We start from the raw sequence: 17,603 nt of genomic DNA on the forward strand, positions 1-17,603 counted from the left end.
AAAGTTTGATATCATGGGGGTAGGATTTATCTAATATATGTCAAAGGATTTTTTCTAGTTTTGTCTCAGAGTCCCAGCTCTCTTGGACTGTGGCATATTGCATCAGAGTAGGTAGAATTTAACTTGTTTTACCTGGAATCATTTCTTTAGAAAATTTTAGTTCTCATATATCCATCAAACAATTATTGAGCTTTACTATCCCAGATGCTAATATTAACTGGAAGGATGACATAGTCATTTTGTTCAAGGAATGCATCATTTGTTAAGGGATAATAAACTTGAAAGGGAGTTTTCATTATAATGCAATGTGTTTTATAACAGAATTTTGTACATGGTGCTAAAACCTCACGGAAGAGAGAATCTTACACAGAGAACAATTCCTAGAGTTCAAAAATCCTGAAAAATTAAAGCAGAATTAGCTTACCTGCAAAGATAAAGATATATTGGTTGAAAGAGGTATCATTAGCAGATAGGTTAAGGAATGGGAGAAAGAGTTACTAACAATTTGTTTATTATAATGCATGAAATGTTTCTGATGAGAGTGTGGCAGGATTGGGTGACAAAAGATGAAACTGAAAAAAATATGTAGAGGCCAGATTATGAATAGTCTCTGGACTGAAATTTCAAACATTCTCCTAAAAACAGTTAATTCCTTTAAAAAGCAATGAAGATCTGCACACCAGAAATAAATAGGATAGAACCATTTTTGAGAAAGATAAAAGGTGTGTAGGACCAAGATTGAAAATATTCTAAGAATTTAGGAATTTTTTTAGCAACCTCTGTATGAAATCTCATTACTTTTAATTTAAACAGCATCTTTGGAGAGAGAGTAGACTGCTATGTCAAATGAAACTGACAACAAATAAGAGATTATTGATATTAATTATCTCATGAGAATCACCATGTTTTTCATTTTAACTGAATGAGTTCTATAAAAACATCTTTACATTTAAATTTTAAAACAGATATATATTAAAAACTAAGTGCTGCCTTTGTCTTTTGTTTTCTTAATCTATTTCATGTATTATACTGAAAATTTCTTTCTCATAGAACTTTTCTTCTTATCTCAAACTTATACACTCAATATTCTGTCTTCATCTGACTTATATTCACAGATGTAATAATACATTTGATCAGTTTCTTCTTAAAATTTTACTTGGCATTAAGGAACCAACTCTTGCCTCTTTTTTTTTCCTGAATTCAGAGTTATTTTCTGTCTTCCCCAAGTTTACTGGTATGCTCTCAGTTCTCAGCAATGATTTTGGTGCTCTCATAAGATCAGTTAACTATATATTTTCTCTACTTTTATATGGAATACAAAATTAAAAAAACCTTTGTTTCCTTTTCTCCTGAATAGAGATAGACAACATCTTAATATTTATTGTGCTTATACTGCTAAATACATACACATTAACACCAGATATGTTTTCTCCTTATCAAACAACTATGCAGCACCCAGAGAGGTGTTGTAAATATTAGTCAAATGCTATCTGATATAGAGAATCTCAGACCTCACTAGTCAAGAACTGAGCCTCAGGAAACTACCACATATTTCAGATGTCATTGAAATTAGAAGATCTTCAGATAACCCACAACTTTTGTCCAACTTGACTATACATCAGAGATTCCTATGACCCTATTTTTTTGGTTTCAATTGATTTGTTACAGCTGCTCATCTAACTCAGAAGAATATATTTATTAGCGAACTAAGCAGCATTATACAAAAATTTAGGTAAACAAGTAGATGAAGGAAACTCTGGGAGGTCCTGAGAGTAGAAATTTTCTTTCCTTGTAGAATATAACTCAGACTTCCTGAATATGTGAATGTGTTAACAAACTTGAAGCCTCTATACATCTTTTTTCTCTTTTTTGAGGATTAATTATGTAACCATTAATAATATTACTTTATTTCTGTCACCTCTCAATATTTAAGCAGAGGTCATTCTAAATTTCAAATTATGAAATTAGAAATTTAAGAATTTCTAATTATGACCAATTCTTGTTTAAAAGAAATTGGAGAGTCAACATAAGAATTGTTTCATTAAAGGGGCCGGAGCGATATAGCACAGTGGATAGGGCATTTGCCTTGCATGCGGCTGACCCTGGTTCGATCCCCAGCATCCTATATGGTCCCCCAAGCACTGCCAGGAGTAATTCCTGAGTGCAAAGCCAGGAGTAAACCCTGAGCATCGCTGGGTGTGACCCAAAAAGAAAAAAAAAAGAATTGTTTCATTAAAACAATTTCATTAAAAAATACTCATATATTGTATGAATATATTAGAGGTTTACACCTGGAGCAGAATCTATGCATATATGTGTACATACATTGTTCATAAATACATCCATATGCGTAAAATATACATTATTAACATACAATGTATAACCCTTTCTTAGTTACTTTTAATCTGGTCTTAGGTTATTACATGTTATCTGTACATAATGAATCATATTTTAAATGTATTTAGTCCCATGTTATATACTCAGTCTTCTATTTTTTAATATTGACCTACCTTACCTATATCTTGTAGTATCTCAGTTTTATGTCTGAAGGAGTGAACTCCCAAGTTTTCTCTCCAAATAATTATCTACCAACAACCTTTCCAATACTTCTTAAAAATACTGTACATCATATATATATATATATATATATACCTTAAGCAAACATCTAGAGTCAAACTATATCCTTTCACTCTAGAATATTAGCACAAGAGAGCAGAAATTTTGTTTTACTCACTGCTAAAGCTTGAATAACTAGAAAAGTATGGGGCCTCAGGTAACCTTTCTTTTTTTCTCAAGTACTTGTCCAATAAGTTCATATTATTTAAAGTACATACTATCTGTTTTCTAGTCAATGTCTGTTTCCCAAACACACCCAGTTAATAAATGATGCAGATTACAAATATAACAGTGTTTGTCCCAATGCCCACCTTAATTTCATTTTTCTTGCACATTAAGAGTAAGTATAGAAATAAAATATTACTATCAAAAATTTTACATCTTTGGTACATAACTGTGGAAATTATTTAAATGAAAACTATAATTTTTACCTTAGGATTTATGATTGCAATTTGTTTGGAGATGAGAGGATGAAAGTTAAACATCTGTAAAATATGATGAAATGAAAAGAAATGGTATGCAAACTATGAACTGCTTGTAACATATTTTCATTTGTTTCAGTTTGCTTGACTTTCCATCCACAAAATAAATTAGATTTTGATCTCATATAAATCTCATAAATCCAAAACTATGTGCATTTTATTACAAAGTGTTAAAGTCAATAAAGTTCATTTTTTCATAGATAACTACTTGAATAAAGATGATTTTTTTTGGAATAACAGTATTCTAATTTAACCTTAAGTGTAACTTAACTTTTTTTTTAAACTAATATGTAGATAACTGGACTTCAGATCTATAATTTGGATTACCTGCTCTTAAAAATAACAAAAAAGAAATACCAACAAGAGAAAAATCTCACATTCTCTTCAGCATTAGTAATAAATAAAGATGAATAGACCTTTGACATCTCATATCTCTAGGGAACTGAATCAAATATCTAACTCTAATAGCAGTATATTACTTAATACTTTAAATTTACAAGTCTCTTCTTAGAAAAATAATTAACTCAGAATTTCCTTACATAATTGTAAAAAATCTTAAAAAGTAAAAATAAGCAATATCTAAGTTCTATTTCAAAAGTTTGACAAAAATTATTCATTTATTTTTCATAGCAAAGTGTGATTAAATTTGAAATCTTGATAGACAAACTTTAAATGGCCCTTTCAAAATTATTATTCCTCCTTCTTGCATTTAATATCTTCTCTTTTACTTTACCTAAGAAATAAAATAGATTATTTATTTTTAAATGCTATTAAATGCTATTTAAAATATAAATAAACTTTAAGTTTTGCATCCATGAACGTTTTATTAATATAATTAACAATTTTAATTTCAGATGGAAGCATAATTATTTGATTTTTGTATATATTAAGAATTGATTATCACAATTACTCTAGATATTATCACCACACAGTTTTAATTTATTTTTCTTGTGATGAAAGCTTTTATGATCTAATTTTTTCCAGCAAATTTCAAATATACAATACAATATCACTAATGATAGTCACCATCTTATCAAATATATATCCATAATGTTTATCCTTTAGAAAATATTTGCATATTTTGACCAACATCAACTATTTGTCTGCCCTTGACACCCACCTCTGGCAACAGTCAATTCATTTTTAGTATATATGTCCTACTTACGATCATTTACTTGTCTCATTTTACTGTGTTTGTGTGTGTTTTAGATCCCACATTTTGTGAGATATTGTGCACATTTGTCTTATTATATTCAGCCTAATGCCCTCAAAGTATGTTGTCTGCCACAAATGGCAACATTTCTCTTTTTGTTTGACTGAATACAGTAACAACAAAAATTTGCTTTGCCTATCTTGCCTTTCTTAATTGCTAAGTATTATTAAAATTTTCTGATACAGTTAATTGATAAATTATGACTATCAATGTATACTCCATAAAATATATTCTACAATATCTTCTATACTAATATGAAGGTGAAGGATCCTTTCTTTTTTGCACTTAGGTCAGATGCAGCCTCCCTTAGGATTGTCCCATGAGTGATTTCAGTAGTTCAACCTAAATCAGATAAGATCAGTATCTATTGTTCCTAGTAACACACCAAATCCAAGGAAGTCACAGCAGGGTAATCATTCTGCTTTTTTGTGTTAAATCAATTGACAGTTCTGCTTCCTTTGTAGAAGCAGAAAGTCCTGAATATCTCTTTCAGTTTATGAAGTATACTATTAACATAAATAGCATTTATTTCCTGTTGAATACAAAACAGATTGAAAACAACATGGTCATCTTGTGAATGATTCATCAAGAATCATTTCAATTAGATAGTTACTGCCATGGTGCTTTTTACATGACACACACTGGGATCATTCTCTACTTCCTAACCTATTATTTACTAGACAATTTGTATTTATCTTCTTGCAATTTCCCTCTAACAAAAGAGTGAGTGTGACTCAATACAGGATTATGGAAAACGCAAATTTAAATCTGGATTATTATATGTTATATCCCTATATATTTAATATATTGACACAAAAGCTACCAAAGGAGTAATTAACAGATCTTAAAAGAATTTAGATGATTCTCTATGTATTTACAATATAGAAATAGGAAAATTGTGTCGTGCTTTCAAAACACACTATACCTTCATTCTGCAGAGACATACATATATTTTAAAGGTAAAGACATAGTGCTGTTCTTCTTGTCTTAAATAAGTTGACAAACCCACTATTATAAGTGTGAAGAAACTACCATGTATATGTCTCTTTCTCGGAATAGATTTTCCTCTCCATCTAGGTTTACGTATCTTCTATTGTTACCTCATCTGTGAGTTTTGTAATGGAAAATAAATCTGACGAAGTTACTCTGATATATCATTTCTGATCTCTAAAAAAATTCTTAAATTTTTAAAAGCATATATATTTTGGGCTACATTTTATCATCTAACAGGATGATGATTCCATGTTTGAAGTCTATGGTCTATGTCACTAAGAAGCAGGTAACTGATGTCTTGACATCTGTATTAAGGAAAACTACTCACAAAGCCAGAATTGTCAAAATATTAAGGACTAAGGAAAATTTACCTGTTATAAAATTTTTTTAGAGTAGTTCTTCTTAGAAAATTCAAATATATATATATATACATATATATATGTGTGTGTGTGTGTATGTGTAAGTGTGTTTTGATACACAATGTCATCCATTATGTCTCTTTTTTCTGTTTTCTCATACTATGTATAAAGTGCATTTTAGAGATGCAGAAAAATTGTCTGATTTTATTCCATTATTATAAATATTGAGTACAGTATGAAGATTTAATTTGTGTTTTGTTTTTCCTTAAAAATAAACTATTTTGATAACATTTGTGTTCTATCTTTTTAATGATAATCTATTTATCTTCAAAAAGTTTTGGATAGTCAGAAAGACAGTACAGTGAATACTGTAATTGTGTGGTATGATTCTGACTCAGTAGCCAATGTGGTCTCCCAAGCACTGCCAGTCGTGATCCCTGAATGCATAGTCAGGTGTAAGGACTGAATATAAACAGGAATGGCCCCCATATAAACTTAAAAAAGGCCTTGGGATTTGGAAAATGCTCTATACTTCCCTTGATTGGAGATTGACTGCACTCCGTAAAGCAGACTGTCCTATAGAGTTTAATATTATTTATCAACTTGAAGTTGCACCATATGACTTGTTCATACACAACCATATTTTTCTCTAGACTTTTACATAGCAACCCCGTGTCTTAGAGAATAGCAGCAAAACAAGAACTCTTAATAAACTTGACTTGGTCTACTCAAGAAAGAAAGAATCTTGATAGCTCTCAGTTCACATTGGTAGTTACTACCACTGGCAGAAACTACCAAAAACATTCTGTTTTTAGGGAACTAAACTCTTTAACATTTGGTCCTTTCTTTAGAGTAGAACTGCTCCATTTCATTCCAGTGATTTTTCTTCTGTATCACCCTGACAGAGAGGGGAGACATGCTCTGAGTAGGACTTGAAGAATCTGAGCAATGACAAGCAATAGTGAGGGAAACCAAGTAGACTCAACAGATTATCTAATAGTTATTTCAGAAAGGAGTTTCTTATATTTTGTGAGTTAAGATGCCATTCTTTTTTAAAAAGACTGTTGACTTTGTTCATCCACAATTCTGTTGTAATTTCAAGAACTTTATAATGAAGAGAGAAAAAGTCACTTTTTATGCCACTTTTATTTCTGTTTCTCACTCTCATTTGGTACCAAGAGATGTGCACTGATGCTAAGCTATTAAATTTTCGACATTTCCAGGTCTGTTGGACTGGTACTATGTGTCCTTAGACTAAGGCTATTACAACTTCTGACTACTTTTCTTCATAATTTTTTTCTTTTCTATGTTTAGCTCCCCAAGGGCTTTTCAATCGAGACGCAATAAAAACTGTTCAACTGTTCAGATTTTTATTGAGAGCCTCAGTGCTACAGCCCCACAGAACTCCACAGAAGAGAGAATTAGTAAAGTTACCATAAAGAGGCAAAGTGAATCCCAAAGACAAGGAGGGGCATAAAACCAAAGACTGAAATGCATCATAATTGCACAATTTAGCTTCTTTCATAAAAGAGAAAGGAGAACAAGACTTTATCAGAAGAAGAAAGGTAGAATGCTCTAGAAGTAGATGACGTTTATAAAAATTAAAAAAAAATCTTTTATAATTTGAATTTACTCAGATTTATTTACATTGGTGGTAAGTATGAAATAGAAACATTTCTATCATGGTATCTGAAACTTAATAGAGCAAATTTATTTAATCATTGTATGTAAAGCCTTTCTTTTAAAAAGTCATGTGGTTGGGCTTAACCATGCAGGGTATTTAATCGTGTAAGCTGCCCACCTGGCTTCAATCTCTTGCCCTCCATATATTCCCCCTGAGCCACACCAGGAGTGAGTCCCTGAGCACAGAGCAAGAAGTACACCCTGATCACTGCTAGGTATGCCCACTCCCTTAAAAAATATCTGCACTGTAGCGCAGTCTTCCTGTTGTTCATTGATTTGCTCAAGCAGGCACCAGTTACATCTCCAATGTGAGACTTGTCGTTACTGTTTTTGGCATATTGAATACGCCACAAGTAGCTTGCAAAGCTCTGCCGTGTTGGTGAGATACTCTTGGTAGCTTGCTGGGCTCTCCATGAGGGACGGAGGAATCGAACCCTGGTTGGCCGTGTGCAAGGATTATGCCCTACCCGCTGTGCTATCGCTAAAAAATGTCATGTGTTAATAATTTCTATTACAGAAAAACAACTAAAACACCTTAACAATAGTCTCCAGAACTTTTGTTTTGCTATATTTCAGTTTGGAGAACTAAGTTTTAAGAATCCTAAATATCAATTACCATTCATACCTTTCATTCATTACTTCATTCACTAATTATTCAGTATACTTAAGTAATCGATGGTGTATTCATTAATAAATCATGCATTTCACTCATTAATCCCCTTGGTTCAATCAGGCATATTACTTGGGATAGGGAATGTACATTAATAAAACCAAAGGCTTTGCCATGCGGTGGGGAAGCTTGCTGAGTTCTCCAAGAGGGAGGAGGAATTAACCCCAGGTTGGTCGCGTGCAAGGCAAACACCCTACCCGCTGGGCTATCGCTTCCTACCAGCCAAAAAGGAGTAAAATATGATTTTTTTGTCTAATCTGGTAAATGCTAACAAATCAAGTATTCTTCCTTTAAAATATTTTAAATAAAAATACAATAATGAAACAACAAAAAAGGAAAGGTAGCTAAATATTATAAAAGAAAAATGCTAATGCTGTGAGAATTATATCAGGAATCTTTAAGATCAAAAGGCTTAAAGAGTTCTTGTGAATTATGAAAATATTTTTTTCAAAACTATCACAAGTAGATGGTTTGTGATAAAATAGACAAAATATCACAAAAATAGTGATAGAAAAAATCACTAGTTTTCTTCTTTATCTAAAGAAATATGAAAGATCATATTTAAGGTCAAACTGTATTTCTTGCATCAAAGACATCCAGTGTCTAAGGATTTGTACCCACTCTTATTTCCTTTCCTTAGGTTAGAATGAAGGCTGAGTCAGAAACATGATGGTGCTTCCCTGATCCACAATTCTAAGACACTGCACATTTTTTTAAATCTCTTATTCACTTATGACGGAAAGTAGCTTTATTATTATTTTTTTTAGAGGTGGGGCATGTTTCAAGAGGAGTTGGTTAATACACAGCTGTGCCCAAGACTTTCTACTGGCTCTAGACTCAGGAATCACTACTGGAGGGCTGTGAGACCATATGGGGTGTCAGGGATGAAACCCAGGATAGGTGTGTTGAAGGCAAGCATCCTATCCAATGTCCTTTCACTCTAATTCCAGAAAGCAGCTTTTTTTTTGTAAATGTCAGGTAAATATAAATGCACTCTATTCATTACATAAGCTTGCAAGTACTGTGATTGAAATTTTACATGTTAAGGAAAAACTAAAAAAATAAAAACTACTAAAGTAAATCATATAAAAGACCTGAAACATCTTATTACTCACTTTTTAATTTAATCAAATTGAGGAAATTATGATGGGGTTTAGTTATTATGTCTCTTCATATAACATAAGAGCAAGCAACATTGTTTGATTTTTATATTTAAGAATAAAAATCATATACTTATATTAAATATATACTATAAAGAAAGTGGGGTTGGAGAGAGAGTACAGAGGTTAGAATGTTTGCCTTGCATGCAGATGACTGGGTTTGATGACCAGTCCCTCATATGATGGCCAGCTGGATTGTTCCCATAACTCAGAGCCAGAAGTAAACCCTGATCAATCCGTGTGTGCTCTCCCATCCCCCAAATAAAAAGAAATTTAAGGAAGTGCATGATATACTTAAGAACTAAATATGTTTAATAAATCTTAAACTTAGAGTTAGAAGACAGAAAAACAGAAACTGAATTAAGTATTATGATCAGGGAGATAGTACAATGGGTCAGTCATTTGCTTCATGTCCTCTCGAACAGGTGTGATCATCCCTTGATTCATATGGTCCTCTGAGTTATGTAAGGAGTGATCCCTGAGCACAAAGCCAGGAGTCACACAGTCGAATGTGGCTTTTTTTTTTTTAAGTTATAGAGCCCCAGGAGCTCCAACATGATAAGGATGCTGGACTTAGATGCAATCAAACTTGGTTGAAACCCTGGCACTTATTTGATCCCTGAGCAGTGTATCACTGTATCACTGTCATCCCCTTGCTCATCAATTTGCTCGAGCAGGCACCAGAGACATCTTCATTATGAGACTTGTTGTTACTGTTCTTGGCATATTGAATATGCCATGGGTAGCTTTCCAGGCTCTGCCGTAGGGGCGAGATACTCTCAGTAGCTTGCCAGACTCTCTGAGAGGGGTGGAGGAATTGAACCCTTTGCGGCCACGTGCAAGGCAAATACACTACCCGCTGTGCTATAGCTCCAGCCCAAACCCTGAGCACAGCTGAGGACAAACCCTGAGTACAGAGCCTGGAGTGGTCCCCCAGAGCTGTTCTGGTTTCAGCAAACAATTCCTGCCAAACCCTCCTCAAGTAAACAAAATATTAGTGTTACAGTTATTTAGAATTATCTGAATTTTAAACCAGAATTTTAAAAGAAATTGGGTATCAACAAATATATCCCCTTAAATGATTATTCTATCTCATGTAGAGGTAAGGGTATATTCATAATATTGGTCTTGAGATACTTTGCAAAGCCACTGATAAAGATGGAATAGCAATAACTGGGATTTTATTGTTAGTCACTACAGTAAATTTTTAGATGACAAGAGAATAGATATTCTAGATATATTGTGCAATGAGTTTACAGTCATGGTGACTGGATATGGCTTCATGGGGACTTGAAAAGTAAAAGATCGACGATGTACTATATCACTAGTTTCCTAAGACAAGTATTAAGTCAATGATTGTGTCTTTAAAACTAGAAGGGAAAACAGTGTAGGTTCATACAAGTTGGGGGGTTCAGCTTTGAATAGACTTTGTTCTAGGTTATGATGGGGCGTTTTAAGTGGCAAACTTTAACAGACATTAAAATGCATAAAGCTGGAGCTTTTCAGAGAGCATTGGAGTAAGGCGTGAAGTTGGAAGTCACAAACAAGACAAAAGCTATGAAATCTCCTAAGGAGTGAAACTATAGGGAACTGAGAATGACCGTGACTATGATGAATGTCAACATTTAAAGAGAATCAGAGGGTGCCACAAAAGGAGCAGCAAGTGAGTTATCAGATAGGAAAGAACAGTGTCACTTTATTGAGTACATGGCACTTATCTGAGCACTTCAAAGTTACTTCTGATGTTGGAAACCTCAAAGCAAAGCCATGTGGCTTGTGCCACAGGAAAGCAATACTGTGTAAATGCAATTTTTGGTATAAATAGCTTAAAAGTCTAAAAATACAAAAACAAGAGTATACTTGGACATGGCTCTCACTGTTGAGATGAGAAAAAAAAAGAAGTTTCAGGATATCATAAAAAATATTCAGTACTGGGGCCGGTGCTCGGCACCGGCCAAGTTTCGGCCCGGGTGCCCATGCCTCTGCACAGCCGGTGGATGTGGAACGAGCGGGAACCAGAGACAGCTTTAGGATTTGGAGTTCCAGCAAGTGCTTGCACCCATGTATGGAGACTGTGAACTAAGCTTTTGCTACATGCTGTTCCAGGAAGGGAAATGATTCATTTTCCAACTTAAATCTCCGCGGACTTAATTACTATAATATAGAAATTGTAAACCGCGCGGCCGCGGTTTATATCTTCATTCTCATCAGTGGAAAACTTATTATCAAATATTTCCTTGTCAATAGAGCTGTATTCTTGGGGGATAAATTCCAACAAAAATAGTGAGTCTGTTTTGAAACTCTAACAACAATAGTGAGTTGTGTGTTGAAATCTGGAATGTAATCAAGGTAAAGAGAAAAGGAAGTGAAATTATCACTCACGCACGGGGGGCGGCGTTGGGGGGTGAGGGGTGGGATGTACACTTTTTGTTTGTTTGTTTGTTTTTGTTTTTATTGGTGGTGGAATATGGGCACTGGTGAAGGGATGGGTGTTTGAGCATTGTATAACTGAGATATAAGCCTGAGAACTTTGTAACTTTCCACTTGGTGATTCAATAAAATAAATTAAAAAAAAATCCCATAAAAAATAAAATAAAAATAAAATTAAAAAAAATATATTCAGTACTAGGACTTAATATTTCTCATAAAATCAATTTTCTATATTATTTCTTAGGCCATCATTTTGTTAATATATTTCATACATATATATGTATGTATACATATGTATGTATATAGTTTGGTGGTTTGGGCTCAAACATGGTGGTGCTCAAGATTTACTCCTGGCCCTGTGCTCAGGGGTCAAGCGTTGTGGAGCTCAGTACACTATGAGTAGTGCTGGGTAATCAAACTGAGGTCAGCTATCTGTCAGGCAAGCATCTTATGCACTGTTCTACAGCCTCATTTCTGTAGCAGTATATAGTAGTAGATTTTGATTAGAAGAACCATATGTTGAAATATGTCTCTATATACGTCACTGTCACTGTCACCTCGCTGCTCATCAATTTGCTTGAGCAGGCACCAGTAACGTCTCCATTGTGAGACTTATCATTACTGTTTTGGGCATATCGAATATGCCACGGGTGGCTTGCCAGGCTCTGATGTGCGGGAGAGATATAAATATGAAGGGATTTTGTTGCTTGAGTCTTTGCTGCTTACTGGGAGACATACATAAATAGGATAGCTTATTTCAAATTTCTGCCAGAATTCCTGGCAGATTAATTTTTTTCTTTATAAATTGCAAGTTAAAATGAGTCATCTCTCTATATTGTTTACTTAATAATATTTTTATTTCCATCACTCTCATACTAATTTTAGTTCCTGTGGATTGCATTAAGTGAAAAAATGACAACTACAATATATTTTCATTCAGTATGACTACAACATACCTCCTTACACATATGTGCACACACACACAAATGCTATAAAGATTTCTACTTTTAAAGATGCTATATATCAAAAGCCAAGCCTTAATTTTTAAACAATGATCTTAATAAGAGATGAGACAAATATAGACTTCATAGTATAAGTATTTTTTAAATGGGCACATCAATTATAAAATTTAACCAAAAATAATTATAAATAGAAGTGACACAACTGTAGTGTTCCCACCTCAGGAGCCTGGAAAGCCATTGAGGTGGGTTCAGAATTGCAAGGTGAGTGCAGGAGGCTTCCTTTTGGGTCACAGGGGTGACAGGGGTTACTCCTGACTCATGCAATCTGGAATTACTCCTGGTGGTGCTCGGGGGACCATATGGGAAGCTGGGAATTGAACCTGGGCCGGCCACGTGCACAGCAAACACCCTACCCACTGTGCTTCAACCACCCGCTAGCCTCCTGAGAGGAGAGGCAGCTGGGATGAGAGACTCCACTGCTAGAACAAAGACCATGCTAACATCAAGAACATCAACTTCTCCAAACTCTTCCCCTTGACAACCATCCTAGCAATGAACTGGGTGGAGAAACTTGGGAAAAGTATAAACTGACTTGGCGGAGGAAGTGACATGCACATCCACTACAATGCATGCTGTATATACCCATGTTGCCTGAGCACATGCCACCCACATCTCCCCTCTTTAGTTGTGAAGTTTCGAATGTCAACACTGGAATATATGCTAGCTCTCTCTGCTCCAGAGAAGCCCGTGTTCTGTGTTCTCCCTTAAGCACATGCCTCAACCTACCTCTTTCCTTCCCTATTTACTTATCTAATAAACTTGTTATACTTCAAAAAAATACTTATATATAAGGGTCAGGGAGGTGACACAAAAGACTGTAGCACATATATGGCATGCATAGGGTCTAAGACTTGGCCTCTGAAATTCCATACCTCCTAAATACAACCTGGTTAAGGGTATGGCCTAGAACTTCTAACATATTTTATTCCTCTAAATATGTATAAATACTGATGCATTTTAGTAATGGATCATAGTATTTAATTTCTAATTTTCTTCACCTCATCCTATCATGTGTGGGAGATATAATAAACCAAACAGTTTCATCCCAAGCCTAATAGATAAGCAGGTAGTATCATGTGACTAAATTCTAGTCAATGAGAAATTACATGAAGTACATGAGTATTATTTCTGGGAAAGCACACAAAAAAGAAATATTTAATTTTTATTTCTTTGCTCTTCTACCCTGCTTTCTTCCTAAATAATGAAATACTGATATAGTGCCTGAAGTTAAAGAAATAATCTTACTGTATGTACACACAGGGATGTGGTAGAAAAGAGTGAGTTTCCTGACAATGCTGTAATGTTGTCATTTCTACCTCCAACTTTGAACTTTTGTTTATGCTATAAATGAGTTTTTCTTTGGGAGACATTTAAATATGTCAAAATTTTTATATTTAAAATCGTACATAATTTTATAGATGGCAAAAATGACTTTACAGTTTGAGTAACGTAAATATTTTGAGGAAAAATGTACTGGACTATTTAGATGAGCTTAATTTAATCAAATTGTTATTTTTTAAAAAAAGAAAGAAATATTTGATCATAGAGAAAGATGATGTATTAGAACTTCTGCGTGAAGATGAAGGGTTGTCAAGCAAATTTTCCCCAACGTCATTTCTAAAAGTAGTTCTGTTGATGCCCTGAATTTAATCCCTATTTGAGACTTTTGTCCTTTTTAAGAAAATTGTGATTTTTAAGTGATGAGGTTGTAACAATGTTGCACATCTTTATAGGGCCCTTATTATTAGTAGGTGAACTTATGTCTTAAGAAATGTTTTATAAGTAAAACTGTAATAAATTAATGGGAAGAAAGGAAGAATTTTTTATTTTATTTAGATTTCTTCAAAAGGATGAAGATTTTATTAACCCATGTTTCTGATACTAATAAATAATAGCTAATTTTAGTAGATGTTAAATTTATTTGACAAAATAAAATTGATTGTGAAAAGGAAGAGAGGACATTGAAGAAAAAAATCTGCATTTACTATTTCCTGAATGATTTAAACATAACATCAAATCATATTTTTCTGTTGATTTTTAGTTTTTGTTTTTGTTTTTGTTTTTTTGCTTTTTGGATCACACCCGGCGATGCACAGGGGTTACTCCTGGCTCTGCACTCAGGAATTACCCCTGGCGGTGCTCAGGGGACCATATGGGATGCTGAGGATCGAACCCACTTTGGCCGCGTGCAAGGCAAACGCCCTACCCGCTGTGCTATCGCTCCAGCCCCGATTTTTAGTTTTTGAGTATATTTTGGATATAGTTAATACTACAGATAGGAGCAAAAACTCGTATCATTTTATTAAAATTATTAATCTCAATTATTTTTTATTAAATGTGTAATACTTTCAATAATTTCTTAAAGAAAATACCTTTATTTTGTTATTGTTGATTATGTTAGGTCAAATTCTGCTGATATAAATACAATAAGTAGATAAAAATCAATTCCTGTTATGAAGTTAATTGTTCACATTCTGAAACTATATTTATGTAAAAATACACAAAAACTATGCAGCAAATTTAAAAAAAATAATTTGACATTTTAAGTAAAGGAGTTTTTTTTCAATTAAATCTTTAAGTATTTTGTTGACTTTGGAAATGTCCTAATTAACTAATTTTATTACTATGTGTTATTGTATCTTAGACTACAATTTGAAAAATAAATAGAATCATGATTAAAGCAGGGCATAAATTTTTTTCATGTGAATTTGAATGCAATAGTGTGCATGAGGTAGAAAATTTTGTATTTGGATCATCAATATCACCTCACCAGTGACATCATAGATTTACACTGTTGCACTGAAAAATTTTTTGTAATGATAATAAAGGGATGAGTTTTGCATGATAATCAAGAGACAGGTTGAGTTACTCAATTTCCTTTATTTGCTACAAATATATTTTGTGTATTTCATAATTAATAGTGTTCTAATTGGATGGAAATTTTCTTTTTAAGTAAATGGATCTATATTCATAGTTCCTTATGTAGACAACTCTAATATAAGGAGTATTCCCAGGGTGAAACTTTAAGGAACATCTGTCATCTTTTCAGAATATCGTAAAATAGGGGACAGTGCAAGTTTTAGTAAATGGATTATGCTACATAAAACACTATGAGAGTACGGTCATGCATTGAAACACTGTGGAGTGCATTTTACAGTCTTCTAGTACTAAAATGTGGTTAATATTTTACTGTAATCTGCATGATAAATTTTCAGAGCTCCTGAGGAAAACAAAGTATCTAGGGGCTACCTTGAAAAAATTTGACATATTCTTTCAGGTATGAGATTATATACAAATTTAACATGAATTTTAAATTATTCAAGAATTTTAACATACAAATAATCTTGAATATGCACATGCAGTTAATAATTTAAAACATAAGATACTGTAGTATGTAGGATAACATGGGGTTTGTCCTTTTAGCCTTGCCTTAGGAAACTTAGTTTTCCTTAGAGCAATGGCGTTTCTGTATGGAAAGGGGAAGACAGTTAATATTATGCTTTGTAACTTGGGAGCTGATTGACTCCAATAATATTTACTCCCAGGCATCTGCTTTCTCAACTCAGTTGCCCTTAGTTCCTAGCACCCAAAAAGCAGGGTGCCGACGATGGACGGAATAGACCCAGGGCAAGCTGTGAGCTACCCTGGCATCAAAATGGGCCAGGCCAAAGCACCACAATACTCAACTGTAAGTTGAGGGCATGATCATGGACAATGCTGTCAAGAACCAAAGGTAACAACGAGACTAGGACCCTGCTGGGGTTAGGAAGATTAACCTGGTCTGAGGACTGTGGTCTGGAATGTATTGTGAGATGTCCTCAGGCAGAACCAAATTTGTATCTCTTACTGTGCTCATACAGAATGACATTGCTAGAAATATTAGAAGTAGATTTGCTATAACTATTTAAGCAGACTACTAGCTCACACCCTGACACACCCTTGTTTGGAATCACACCCTTGAGCGGATCTCCTTAGATGAGATTTCCTTAGATGAGATTTTGTTAATCTCCTCAAGAAATGGTCTTACCCTTCTTTGTTGATTTGTTGATGTTAAACCCACCTTTGTGCTACTGCCCTATGTAATTTGCTATATAAACTGAGACTTTGGGGCAGAGAGATAGAAGAAGATCCAGAGAGAGATCCAGAACCGGGAGAGAAGCAGAGAGAGAGAACAAAATATACTGATCAAGCAACCAGTTTGGCCTTCCATCGCCTGCCCTTGACCAACAGCCACACACAGCGGTTCCAGAGCACTGAATGCAGGCGGTGAAACAGAGCCGCCTGGAGAGCCCACGTGCCTGTCGGCATGCTTTAGTTTTTTACAGTAGTACATATTGTTTCCTTTGTTGTTTTTTTTTCTTCTATGTTTTATTTTGATTTGGAGCCACACTCAGTAATGCTCAGGACTTACTCCTGGCTTAATGCTGAGAGATTAGTCCTGGTGGGTCTTGGGGAACTGCATAGGGTACTGGAGATCAAACCATGCGCCCCCCCCCCCCCCAACCTATATCATCACTGTATCTACTGATTTTGTTTTTAGTTAGTGACAAACAAAAAAATGCCATAAGAATATTTGGCAATATAAATTTTATCTTTACTACATAATAGACATTGTGTGAAACATATAACACAGTTAGGTAATATATTAGACATATTCAGAGTAACAAAACCAACCACATAATATACATATACTAATAGAGATACTTATTTTTTTTATTAAAAAAAAATACTTATTTTTATTTTTAATTTTTACAAATTAACTCTTGTGTTCAGAGTATTGGCAAGTATCTGGCCAGGGTTATAGGACTAGAATTCTAGCCAGATTTGATGTGATAATCTCAAGTGTAAAGGCTGTCTAAAGAAATAATATCTCTTTAGGTCATTAATTTTAAGGTTTTCAATAAAATGTATGAAACTAACTTATGGAAATTTATGCTTTATTCAAAGTATGAAGTTTTGAATTTCACTCAGGTCT

Source organism: Sorex araneus, chromosome 4, assembly GCF_027595985.1.
Source record: "Sorex araneus isolate mSorAra2 chromosome 4, mSorAra2.pri, whole genome shotgun sequence".
In the NCBI taxonomy this organism is placed as follows: Eukaryota; Metazoa; Chordata; class Mammalia; order Eulipotyphla; family Soricidae; genus Sorex; species Sorex araneus.